This window comes from Lolium rigidum, chromosome 4 (genome assembly GCF_022539505.1).
Source record: "Lolium rigidum isolate FL_2022 chromosome 4, APGP_CSIRO_Lrig_0.1, whole genome shotgun sequence".
Classification (NCBI taxonomy): Eukaryota; Viridiplantae; Streptophyta; class Magnoliopsida; order Poales; family Poaceae; genus Lolium; species Lolium rigidum.
Window position 1 is genome coordinate 151,177,205 of NC_061511.1, and position 13,537 is coordinate 151,190,741.

The 13,537-nt window shown below is 44.4% G+C and overlaps 1 long non-coding RNA gene across 1 annotated transcript; it reads left to right on the forward strand.

Moving 5' to 3' along the window:
* Positions 1-824: 824 nt before the first annotated feature.
* On the forward strand, positions 825-2,604 carry LOC124706800. Its single transcript, XR_007004585.1, has 4 exons — positions 825-924; positions 1,143-1,185; positions 1,908-2,090; positions 2,436-2,604. It is a non-coding gene; the product is annotated as an uncharacterized LOC124706800 (long non-coding RNA).
* The last annotated feature ends 10,933 nt before the right edge of the window (positions 2,605-13,537 follow it).

Consider the following 13,537-nt stretch of genomic DNA (forward strand, 5'->3'; position numbering starts at 1 on the left):
ATGATCTGTTCATTATGCGAATATCCAGCGTGTATGTTACACCTTCTGCCAAGAGTACTGTGCGTACTGCACTTAGTAAAATATTTGTTTGTGATTAGTAGTCTTTACTCACACTGAAAACATCAGAATAGTCCTCCAGTTCTAAATTCATTCGCATTAAAACTATTACTTTGTATTCCTTTACTTGAAAACCGGTAAATTAATACTGTTACAAGTTTCCACTTCATGAGCTACTGTAACTCCACTTTAGAAAGCAGTCATTAGAAGGATCAAAGTTGGCAAAAATGTAGTATTATGGCCACATAGTCTTCTGGGAGAGTGCCATGAACATGTGGGCACGTAACGATATCTTTGACGACCTTTCATGCTTAGTAAAGCCTGAAATAATGGTAATGGGTGTATAGAGATTGAGCACAAGTTTCCTTTACGTCTTATCTTTTAGTTGATTGTCTACCTAAATGCTGCAACTTCTACGAAAAATCCATTGCTAAAGTTTGACAAGCAAGAAAAAACAACTTGAGCCAAAAAAAAAAATCTACTTCATTCACCAAGAAATTTATTTATGCTTGACGGGAACATTAAAATGTCCACCATTTTGTCCTTTTCTTTTCCTTAGTACCTGTGGAATAACACGAGGTGCACGGATTCATCCTCTTAGTCCGGCAAGGTTTGCTAATTTCTTTGGATCGTTTCTTCCACAATATGGATGTATCTGATTTTCTTGATCTTTCACTTACATGTGTTTCCTGTGTTCTTGATACCATGCCAAGAGTTCAAAATTATTTTTGGTTTATGGGATGGATCTTCTGTATAAATTTCTATGCAGATTTCAGTTTTCTGGTAAGCTTCCGCATAGGGTGGGGTGACAGAAAATCCATAGAAAATTGACCCTAATAAGGATGATGTCGGGGGATATCAAAAGAAGTAAGTTCATATTCCATAGCATTATGCCCCATTGTTCTCTATTTTGATCAAGAGTATTTAGAATATACTTCTCCATCGACAATTTTAGAGGCTATCCAAAAAGTGATCTATGTCTCATGTATGAGCGTATCACAGTTTGAATATTGATCTTTGCAATTGTAGGATTTGCGGGATGTTCAATGTCTAATTTTTATTTATTTCTGTTCATCTCCTAACAGCCTTCGGGGATATTGTTGAGGAGGTTCAAAAAGGCAGAGGAAGGTGAGGTGACGGACAAGCAAAAGCCTTTTTTTTTGCTTTTGAATTAAATTTGTCATACACGTCTTTGGTTACTGAGGCGAAATCTCTTAGTAGTTGTATGCTTATCTTCTCTTACTGGCATTTTGTATGAGAGCCATAGCTGTGGTTCTTCGAGTTTCATATGAGTATTATTAATCTGTTCTTTCCTTATTTATATTTTCTTTTTTTTAATCTCCCTGCTTCCTTCTATAAAGATGGAAGGATGCAGAATTATTTATTTGAAAATGATTACGAAGGAACAAATTCCTAAGTATTAGGTACTGAAATTTTGATTCTAAGAACTTATATATGATTGTGCTCTGCTCCAGCTCTCCTTAAATAAATTAACCCGTTATTAATACCCAATTTTCTTAAGTCAAATGTAATATTCTACTATTATTTTTGTTTATTATACTCTGCGTCTGATCTTAGGAGTCCACATTTTTGTTACTTCACTCAGCTAGCAACTTCCTTTGTTTCCTAATCTCTCTCAAATGGTTATTGGTAATATAAGTCTTGAATACGAGCATTATTAAACTACTTCTGGCGAAAGCGATAATATTCTTCTCTGCACGTGAGAAACAACATAGGCAATTCGCTTATCATTTCAATGTTTGGCTTTCATATGTAATCCAATTGAATGTGGTTCCATGGTTTTGGTTTGATCTCTATACTGTAAGCTTAACATGGATTTTTTAGTGTAGAACCAATGGTCATGGATACAAAAATATATCAACGCCTCAACACTTTCTGCCATGGACAATTTATTTGGTTCTCCATACCATAATACATAGCATTATTGTGGGCGTATCAGGCCAATGAAATCCAAGATGATGGAAGCAAAATGTATCAATGAGGAATGGCAAAACTGTTTGATATATATCCAGGTTTGGTTCCATGCTCTTATGTACTTTCTTGCTATTTCAGTGTCTTACATTAGCTTTGGCAAATCCAAATTTCATAGCATTGATGGCATCACATGCTGCAGTCAAGTAGACCAAATCCTCATAAATTTTTTCTTCTGAAAATCTAGCTTTTAGCATGGAAAATTCAGTTTACATAGCATTTATGGCATCACATGTTTCAGTCAAGTACACAAAATTCTCATGCGGTTATTTTTCTGAAAATCTAGCTTTTAGTCGTTGATCATAAACTATCATTCTCTCTGTCCATGGGAAAAATTTGCATCCTTCCAGCTCCTTATGCAACGTGTGGCCCCTCTTCCCTTGCAGATGTTATTCTTCTGTCTATCTCTACTAACAGCAGAGAAGATTTTGTGTGGAAAAAAGAGGAGTACGGGTTTACTATGAAGTTCCACGCGCAGTAACCACCTATTTTATCAGCTGACGGTTTTAGATGCTACAGCAACTTCTAATGAGCACTTGAGTTCTGCTCCTTGAAAAGGTTGTAACCACACATCCAGAGTATGGACTATGCGAACTCTTTGTAAGCGGCATGCCATCATTGTTGACGGAATCGTAAGTATAATCCATGTGTATTGCATAAATATGTTCCATATTGTCAAGGAGTATAGGTTTTATGAACCTATAGTTTGTAAATTCTGAATGCCTACACTTACTTTCGGTTACCGCAAAGGCTTACTTCATACTATATGACATAATACTATGACGATCACTGACAACGGAAGAGTTTACATCATTTGTATGGTTTAAGTTACATGGGTGCCCCGTGTGCTCTCGAGTTGCATGTGTATAGTTGTGATAGATGTCACTCCATGTGAAAATTTGTGTATACTATGTGGAGTTGGATTTCCCAAAGTGAAATGATTGCTCATTATTTATAGACCTAGTGATGCAGACCGATACAAGTTTCCTATTAAACTCAGTTCACAGATTGAACTTAAGGCACACAAATTCATACATGATGCCATCACACCCGCGCATATGTCATGTGCCTTGCAATCACGGGCGTGGCGTGCCGCCGCGCCATGGCTTCCTAGTCTTACCCTAACCGGCAAATAGATATAAGGATAGCTTTCCCGAAACATCCTAGTGTATAATATCCCACTTGCACCCTAAGGTCTATGTCATCAAATATGGTATATATTGCATCTCTTACATCTTAGCGAAACTGATGCTGCGAGAAATGGATTCGATTATTCTTATTGCCTGCTGGGTATAAGGTAGAAAATACCATTTTCAGCAAGTAATTCCATAAGGAGTTACAAGATGATGCATATTGAAGATTTATAGATGACATGGAGCATTTCCAGCAACTATGTTACCCTAATTGAAACAGGGCCTAGTGTATTAATGTGTTTTCTGGTAAGTGGCATTTTGATTTTGGTCCAAAATATGCGATGCCACTTATCTAAGGGGCATAAAGTGAAACCAGATATTTCATGCTATGTGGAATCAAATCCTTAGAAGAAGTAGGCACATAGTGCACCCATGGCCCATGTTGTCCACGGCGGCGGAGAAGCATCCTATATGCAACACACATGCCAATATAGTACCTGCAGGACAAAAACCCGAGAATGAAAATAACAACAGTATCAGGACAACATAATACTGGATTTTTTGAAAGCTCAACGGTGGGGGAACCCCACCTGAGGCCTTGTTCGGTAGACGTGTATTGTAGAGTTTTATCTAACGTGTTTTTGGTGACTGACTCGTGGATTGACGTGTTTTGAATGACTGAGGCGTTTCTACATACGTACGCCCGGTCAATGGCTAGCAGAAAGGCCAAAAAAAAGGGGAGCGGATCCTAACAGCCGATCCGTAGATTGGGTAGACCGGGTAACTGAGCGGAATTTAATCGGGAGCAACCACATGCTGATACGATGAAGCAGCGAGAAATTTTGAACAGAAAAATGCGAGGTAGGTGGCGTGGTTTTAACTCCCGTGTAACTGACGAGTATTTCATCGAATAGACGTGAATTGACGGGACTCAATCTGTTGAAAACCGGACAACCGAACGATGCACAAAGTGTTTCACTCTGTTTTATAGGGGTGGCCTGGATAAAATACACGAGAAAACCGTTGAAACCTAGCCTGCCGAACGAGGCCTGAAGTGATTTTATTACTGGTGTTGCAGAATACAGGGGTGAGCCCAGCTCACAGAATACAGGGGTTGTTGATCGCTAGAGATTCAGTAAGAAACCAGCTGAACCCTACACATAAAAATCACACACGTCTAGCGGCTACCCACTCATCAATCTGATGGCGCTCGTACCGTTGAGGCAGCCGGTGGAGCCACAGTCCGCAGTGTTGCGCGAGGAGGGAGAACATCTGCCGGGGGCCCATCCTGTGTCCGTCGAAAATCATACGGTTCTTACTCTTCCAGATGATCCACAGGACGAGCAGCACCAAGGTGTGTCCGATAAAGGGGTCGAGGGGGAGAAGCGCGCCGGCGAGTGCGCGACATCCGTCCTCCAGACCGGCAGCTGAAGTGGCCGCAGGGCACCCGATGGCTGCGTACCACGGCGCGAGCCTGGGGCATCCAAAGAAGAGGTGCTGCAATTCCTCATCGGCGGCACAGAACGGACAACACGGCGACGGCAAGCACCCGTGCCGCTGAAGGAGCACACGAGTCCTGGTGTTCCCATGGCGTGCAATCCAGAAGAAGACTCGGACCTTGAGGGGCGCAAAGTTTCTCCAGTTGAAATCAGCCAGTGGTATGACGACCCCAGAGGAGTGCATAAAGTGGTAGGCGCTCGACGTGGAGAAGGCCACACCACCGGGCAGCACACGAGTGTTGGGCTCAGCGACAAGCTCCGGCTGCCGGAGGGAGTCAGCGAGAGCGGCAAGCTGCGCCCGTGCAGCCGACGTGACACGCTGAAAACAGATAGAAAGATTGGAGAAGGCGAGATGGCCCTCGGGCTCATCTACCGCATGTATTTATATGTCAAAGACTTGTACAAGGGTTCAGGTAACAACCATAGATCGCATCTGCGTATCCTATACAACAACCTCGTATCTATCTGTAACTAGATACTAACAAACTATGCTACACAATCTTAACTGTCTAACACGCCCCCTCGATCTGAGCAGGGTAAGCTCATGCTCAGATCGTTTCTGAACTTTACAAATAATTGTGTAGCAAGAGGTTTTGTCAGAATATCAGCCAGTTGATCATGAGTGGAAATAAACCGAATGTCAAGAGCTCTGCGCGCTACTCGCTCTCGAACAAAATGGTAATCCACCTCAATGTGCTTGGTGCGGGCATGAAACACTGGGTTCATTGACAGATACGTAGCACCAAGATTGTCGCACCAGAGAACAGGTGCTTGACGCAGGTAAACTCCAAGTTCCTGCAGTAACCCTTGTATCCAGATGATTTCAGCAGTCGCATTCGCGACAGATTTGTATTCAGCCTCCGTGCTTGATCGTGAAACAGTGGGTTGCTTCCTAGAGCTCCATGCAACAAGATTTCCTCCAAGAAACACCACCCCCCCCTCCTGTCGACCGACGATCATCAGGGCAACCGGCCCAGTCCGCATCAGAAAAACCACTCAGCAGAAGAGAGGATGATCGGCGAAGAGTAAGACGAAGACGCATGGTGAGCTTAAGATAACGAAGAATACGCTTCACCGCGGACCAGTGCACATCAGTTGGAGCCCGGAGAAATTGACAAACTTTATTGACGCTGAAAGCAATGTCGGGCCTAGTCAAGGTCGGATATCGAAGAGCTCCAACGGCGCTTCGTACTTGGTTATATCCTCGCAGCAGAGAGGAGTACCAACATACCGTGACAGCTTGTCATTGGTCGCCATAGGTGTGCACACAGAGTTTGGCTCGAGTCATGTTTGTCCGAGCCGGAAGATCAACAATGTACTTCGTTGGGAGAGATGCAGACTGCCGAGTGATGCTGCACCTCGATGCCCGGAAAATAGCCAAGCTGCCCAAGGTCCTTGACAGGAAAAGACGGACGAAGCCGATGGAGCGGACGGTCGACGGCTCGGACAGTGGAACTGACGACGATGATATCGTCGACATAAACAAGCATAAAAATGGTGACTCTGTCATGCTTGTAGATGAACAGCGACACATCAGCCTTTGAGGGAACAAAACCAAGTTCTTGCAGTCTGGTGCTTAAGCGAGCAAACCACGCTCTGGGCGCTTGTTTTAACCCATAGAGAGATTTCTCCAATTTGCAGACATGGTGGGAAAACGCTGATCAACATAGCCAGGAGGCTGTACCATGTGGACATCCTCTTCAAGGTGTCCATGAAGAAATGCATTGTCAACATCAAGCTGCCGAATTTGCCATCCACGTTGTACTGCAAGTGTCAAAATCACACGTATGGTGGTGGGCTTGATCACAGGACTGTAGTTGTCGTCGTAGTCAATGCCATGTCGCTGCTTAAATCCCTTGGCGACGAGACGCGCCTTAAAACGATCAACAGAGCCATCTGGTTTGCGCTTTACCTTGTAGACCCATCGACTATCAATGATATTGAGGCTGCGCCGAGCAGGTACCAACCGCCAGTGTCCGATTGCGCTGCAATGCTGGATATTCCGCGTCCATGGCAGCCTTCCACGCCGGAATCCGCAAAGCAGCACGGACCGACGAAGGCTCGCCGTTCGCCACACGAGCAGCGAGAATAGGTGACCGTGCCATCCGTCCTCTGTTTGGGCACGGTTTTGCCAGCACGAAGGCGCGTTTGCATCCGATGCTCACGATCAGGTGCAGGTGGTACAAGCACAACCTGAGAAGAGGTGGACAGCGACAAGGAGCTCGGTGCAGGCGAGGTCGAGGGCGAAGCGGCCTCATGGGCCGCAGTATTCGCTGTGCTTGAGTCCGGCCCAACATGAGCCGCATCACTGTCCGCAGATGGCCCAGCATGGGGAGGCTGGGGTACGTAATCGTCGTGATCGACGTGATCACCAGGGACGCCGGCTGCTGGGGATCCTGCATGAGGAAAAATAACGGGGTTTTGCACATCGATACGATCATTAGTACAAGAAACAATGTTGCCAAGGTCAAGAAGAGACTCGTATGTGTAAGATGGGGAATTTTGAGAGGAATCAAGTCGAGAAAACGGAAAGGATTGTTCATCAAAGATGACATCCCGTGAAATATACACTCGGCCCGAGGCTACATCGAGACACTTGTACCCTTTGTGGTGGCCACTATAACCAATGAAAACACACTCCTTAGATCTGAAAGAGAGTTTTCGAGCATTGTAGGGATGAAGAAGGGGCCAACATGCGCATCCAAAGGATTTAAGCATATGATAATTTGGTTTGGCTTTGTCACCTAGGAGACGCTCGAGAGGAGTGACATTGTCAATAACTCGCGTGGGTAGGCGATTTATGAGATAAGTGGCAGTGCAAAAAAGCTTCATCCCAAAACTTAAGAGGCATAGAAGATTGTGCTAAGAGTGCAATTCCCGTTTCAACAATGTGTCTATGTTTCCGCTCAGCGGATCCATTCTGTTGGTGGGTGTGAGGACATGAAATGGTGTGAGAAATTCCGGTGGAATCGAAATACTTGTGAAGACGACGATATTCCCCACCCCAATCAGATTGTACCCCTTTGATTTTGTGATTAAGAAGGAGTTCAACATGTTTCTGAAATTTGAGAAAAACGTCCTCAACTTCAGATTTGGCGTGGAGAAGATAAACCCAGGAAAATTTGCTAAAATCGTCGATAAAACTCACATAGTATTTAAACCCTCCAACGAAGTAATGGCAGGACCCCAAACATCAAGTATAGATAAGTTCAAGTGGAGAGGTTGAAACATGTCTAGAAGTCGAATAAGGGAGCTGATGGATCTTAGCAAGTTGACACGCATTGCAAACATTTGCATGCTCATTATTACAAAACGATAAATTGTTCAATCGTAAAATGGATTGCACTACTTGAGATGATGGATGTCCTAGGCGCCGATGCCATTGCTCTTTGCTGATCCTAGCGGTGAACATGGCACACTTGAGGGTGCTTATTTCTGATGACTCAATGGGGTAAAGTCCTCCCTTACACCTGCCTCGAAGCAGAGTTCTCCCCGTCTCCAGATCCTTGATAAGAAAATAGTGAGGATAAAAAACGATGAATACACCATTATCTTTGGCAAGCTTATGAACTCGACGAAGGTTTTTGGAGATTTGGGGAACTCGAAGGACATTGTTAAGGACAAGAGGATTGGCAACAGTGTTAATTGAACTTTGACCAGTATGGGTAATGTGCAAACCTGTCCCGTTGCCGACTTGCACGCGATCGTTGCCGTTGTAGCCATCGCGCATGTGGAGACACTCTAGGTCCCCGGTGATGTGGTCAGTCGCTCCCGAGTCCATGTACCAGGAGGGATCCATCTGATAGGAGGTGGAGGCGTGGTTGGCGAAGTGGTGCTCCTCCTCGCCTCCGTAAGCATGATCGAAACGGTTGTAGCAGCGAAGGGCAATGTGCCCCACCTTGTTGCAGATTTGGCAGACTGGGCGCGATCCACCAGTGCCACCAGAGTGGCCACCACACCCTTGGTTGCGGCCTCCATTGCCACGACCTCCATTGCCGTGGTTGCCGTCGCCATTGCCGCCGCCATTGCCGCCGCCATTGCCGCCGCCATTGCCGCCGCCGTTGCCGCCACCACGGCCTCCATTGCCGCTGTTGCCGCCGCCGCGGCCTCCATTGCCACGGCCTCCAGGGTGGCCGCCATTGCCACGACCCTGGTTGTGGCTGGTGAAGTTAGCGGCAACGCCGCCGCCGATGGTGTACTCGGCGTCTTGAACCTCATGGCGATGCTCGTACGCCAGCAGGTGAGAATAGATCTCATCAAGCGTCAGATCATCCTTGACGCTGAGTGAGGTGACGAGGGAGTCGTAATTGGGGCCGAGCCCGGCGAGGATGTAGGAGATCACCTCCTCCTCTTGCAGGGGCTGGCCGATCGCGGCGAGTGTGTCCGCCAACATCTTCATGTTGCGGAAGTAGTCCGCAGCAGAGACTCCTTTCTTCTTGGCCGAGGTGAGCTGCGATCGGATCTGGATGACCCGCGCACGCGACCTTGAAGAGAACATGTGCTGCAGGATCTGCCATGCAGTGCGTGCCGTGGGCGCGTTCATGATGTGCGCGAGGATCTCCTCCGTCACCGTGGAGAAGAAACCGCTCAGCACGGTCTGGTCACGGATGTACCAGGTTGCATACTCAGGGTTGACAACCTCAGCACGGCCAGCATCAGTGGTGGTGAAGATAGTTTCCGCCGGCGCCTCGATGGACCCATCGATGTAGCTAAACAGGCTGTGCGTCCGCAGGTGGGTGAGCATCTGTGCTTGCCACATCATGAAGTTGGAGTTGCTCAGCTTGACGGTGACTGCGGCGGTGACGGAGGGCGCCATGGCGTTGGTGGAGGAAGAGGAAGACATTTGCCGTTGTGGCTCTGATACCATGAAAACAGATAGAAAGATTGGAGAAGGCGAGATGGCCCTCAGGCTCATCTACCGCATGTATTTATATGTCAAAGACTTGTACAAGGGTTCAGGTAACAACCATAGATCGCATCTGCAGCTGACGATCGTATCCTATACAACAACCTCGTATCTATCTGTAACTATATACTAACAAACTATGCTACACAATCTTAACTGTCTAACACACGCGAATGCAGTGGAAGTGTGAGGTGGCCATGCGCAAGGGCCACGGCCACCGTAACAGTGGGGTCTATGCAGTGCGATAGCAGGTCGGGGACGCGGGTGAACAGTGGCCCAGCCGCGTGCCAGTTGTCAAACCAAAAGGAGGTCGTCGAGCCATCCCCTACTTTCACCTTGGTGAGGCCACGGTACATGGAGAAGACATGCTTGAAGGCGCGCCAGCTGGGGGTGTCCGTCGGCGAGGGTGGACTGGAGATGCCTCCAAGGCCATACCATCGGTGAACCCACCGCGTCCAGGGAGTGTCGTCGCCGCGCAACAGCTTGTGCACGAACTTCAGGAGGAAGCTTAATACTGGGTGAAAGTGAAAGCTGAAGCATGCCTAAATTATTTTGAAACACAATTATAATTGCAACATATAGTGATTCCAAGTATATCAGTATCATTTTTGTACCGTGGTAAGAATCAAGCCAAAGCTTAGTTAAGAGTTTGGTCTGTCTTCCCAAAATATTTTTCATGTGAGCTTGTTTTGCCAATGTAACTTGTAAAGCACATGTGGTATCTTAGTACAGGATCCAGTCCACCTTTCTTCGGGTCTTTATTTCATGTAAGCATTTTTTCTATGTAATCACCGATTGGTATTTCTTGATGCAAAACTGAATTTAATTGTATGTGCTCCTCACATAACTTCAGGCAGATCTCAGAAATTATGTAAGGTTGATTAAAGTGCAACTACACATTGATTGCTCGCTTTTCCGTGCTCTAAAGCACTAGTTGATACAAGTAAATCTAAATGGACTCTATGTTTGTCGAGATAAACAGGTTGGATAATACTTATATGCTGGGAAGTAACACTCATTGATACAAGTAAATCTAGATTGACTCTATGCTTGTCCAGATAAACAGGTTGGATAATACTTATATGCCTGAAAGCAAACTTTGGCACAAGAAAAAGCTGGAAAACATGCAATGCACACTGGGCTGCTCACCACTTAGCTTGGTTGCTTATTTTCATCGACAACTGGAGATAGAATGGCATGGTACATGCCACTGATTAGACTGCAGATGACCGGTGAGGAGGTGCCCCATAGGGCGCCCCAACCACTAGTAAAATTCAGACACACAGGAGCAATCTAACAAAAGATGAACACATATAATTATCTTGGAATCATATATCGACAATAATGCAGCCACTGAAGCATCCAAAAATCTCCGTTTGTCAGAGAAGTTAAAGACGAAATGTCTTATTTTCTTACTTTTTAAATAATAATGTTCCCATCAATACAAAATTAAAGTGCGAAGATGCGAAGACGGCCTGGTGCTATTTCATAATGGTATCACTACCAGCTAAAAAAACTAATCTACAGAAACACACTTTTGGAGAACACCATGAACTACTCTAATTATTTGCATAGAAGGGATATGATACATCACCGAACCTTATTCATTGTATCGTCTAAAGAATCGGCTAGTACTAATACCAAAAGCGGACACATTCCTAGCATCCAAATGGGAACTGGATGGCTACTACTAATAGATCCATGTCCCATGTAGAACAAAAATTGCATGCTTAACATTATGTGATCCACGTCTTATGGACTATGTTTAACAAAAATAATGAAAGCAACTGCATTTTACCTATGTCCTATGCAAAACAGGAGGCATACTTATATAAGTGCATTGCCTCGCTATGTTGATAAAACTCAAACATGGTGTTTTAGATCATGCTACTCCAGAAAGCCAAAATTAGAACTATCAGATTGCAAATTATGCATGGTCAGGAACTCTCTCGATTGTGCACACAAAAGCATGTAAATTCCTATGAGAGCCACATAGGCAATTATAGGTATCAATCAAATGCAAGTTAACTGAACAATTCTGTCAGACCTGCAATTTACCTAATCATAGGACTGAGATTTTTGGGGGGTAAATCATGTGTGTTAATTAAAGGACAATCTCCTAACGTAACTGAAATTTTCTGACACATTTACCTAATATGTTATCTAGCACAAAGATTTTGGATAAATCCAGTGTATTAATAAAGAAAGGGTGACAACAGATGTGAATCCAAAAAAAATTGGTATCCTCCACTCTGATGGTAGTATTCAACTTTGCAAGACAAAAAGTGCATGTAGTTTTTCATCATTTGACCAGAACTTGCAGAAGAAATACCGTATAATTCACGTTCAAGTTTCTTCAATTTTGCTTTCACCACATTTTTTATGCTACAAAGCATACAAAAGAAACAAGAGAAACAAAGCGTCAATAATGAAGACCTAAAGCATCAATTATATACTAGCATTGCATAGCATGGTTTAGTTGTTCAGTTGGGAATCAAACACGAGTAGAATGCTGACAGACACACGCATTTCCCGAATATAAGAAACACCAATAACTTGAGTGCAAAGGCTTGAAATACCTTGGGGAGAAGTCCATGTGTTGCTGGTGCTCTCATGTCAGTTTTTCACTTGCTAGGTCTGGCTGGGTGCATAAACTTCCTCTGATTCGATTTTGTGTGTCAGCGCTATATGGGCTTCCATGGAGCATGAACTACCAACTACAAAAGGCTCCGTAGTAACCATCCACCTTTGACTCAGGCGAAGAGCCATAACCATATTCAAATTTAGTAAGGCCTTTGAGATACTACATGAGCTTTCAAATATGCATAATACACTCTGTCTTGGACACGTAAACGAATTATGAATTTAAATGAAGAGAATGTTGCAATTAGCAGAATATGTGCGCTCAATATTTCACAGTTTCGTTCATACCTCTATACCGACAAAAGAAAGTACACAAGTATAATGCACTGAATGCAGTAACTTACCAGCCGAGAAACAACTACCTGGTAGATCATAGATGACAATTGCCAATGTTGAAATAAGATGCACCATGTGGAAAAAGACCCACCGGATTCTCAAAATTGTATCATCACAATCTACGTGTAAGTAGTACATCCACAACCCAATGTAGTAATGATACCAGCATGCTTATTTGTTAGCTGCTTGCCTGCCAAAACAGTAGAATAATGTTAACCAAAAGTAATTTGGAATTGCATTCTTGTATCTATTTTAAACATTCTAGAAATAGAAGTTTATGTAACAGTAGAAGATTGCACTACAATTTTAATTACCGTGATCTATAAAGAATGCCATGAAGGGCCATTTTCCATGATATTTAACAGTGCTCAGGCCACCTATTTGTATTTCCACTTTTCATTGCATAATACAGTAGTAGCAGCAGTCTGTCATACAATCTAGCTAGTTGCTCCCATTATGTTAAATGGGCTCCTGTGTGTACCAAGAACTTCCATCAGGTATGTTGTCATTCTACAGGACTGGCACTGGTTGATGATGTTACTTTCAATAATCAATGTACTCTGACACTTCTTCACACAAGTTCCGCAATTTGATCAACAATGCAAGGATTACCAAAAACTTCTGAACAACCTAACCTCACAATGATAGCAACTTGAAGAGGATATATAACAAATTAAGGACCCATCCAGTTATCACCTCAAATTTTATCAAGGAAAGCATTATCACCTTTTAATTAATCAACATCTGAAACGGGAGCTGACATTGAGAAGAACAAGTTTCAACAATAGGCTGAGACTGGAATGCACGAGCCGTGTTGCTGCTACTCTCTCCAGTGCCTTGAACCTGTTAGCCTCCATGTGCGCCTTCTGTTCCTCTATCAGTTTGATTTTGCTTGGCTTGCTTCCACCACTCGTCCCCTCCATCTTGATGCTTCTCGGCCTCTCTTGGAGCCAAGGGTTCTCCAACACCTC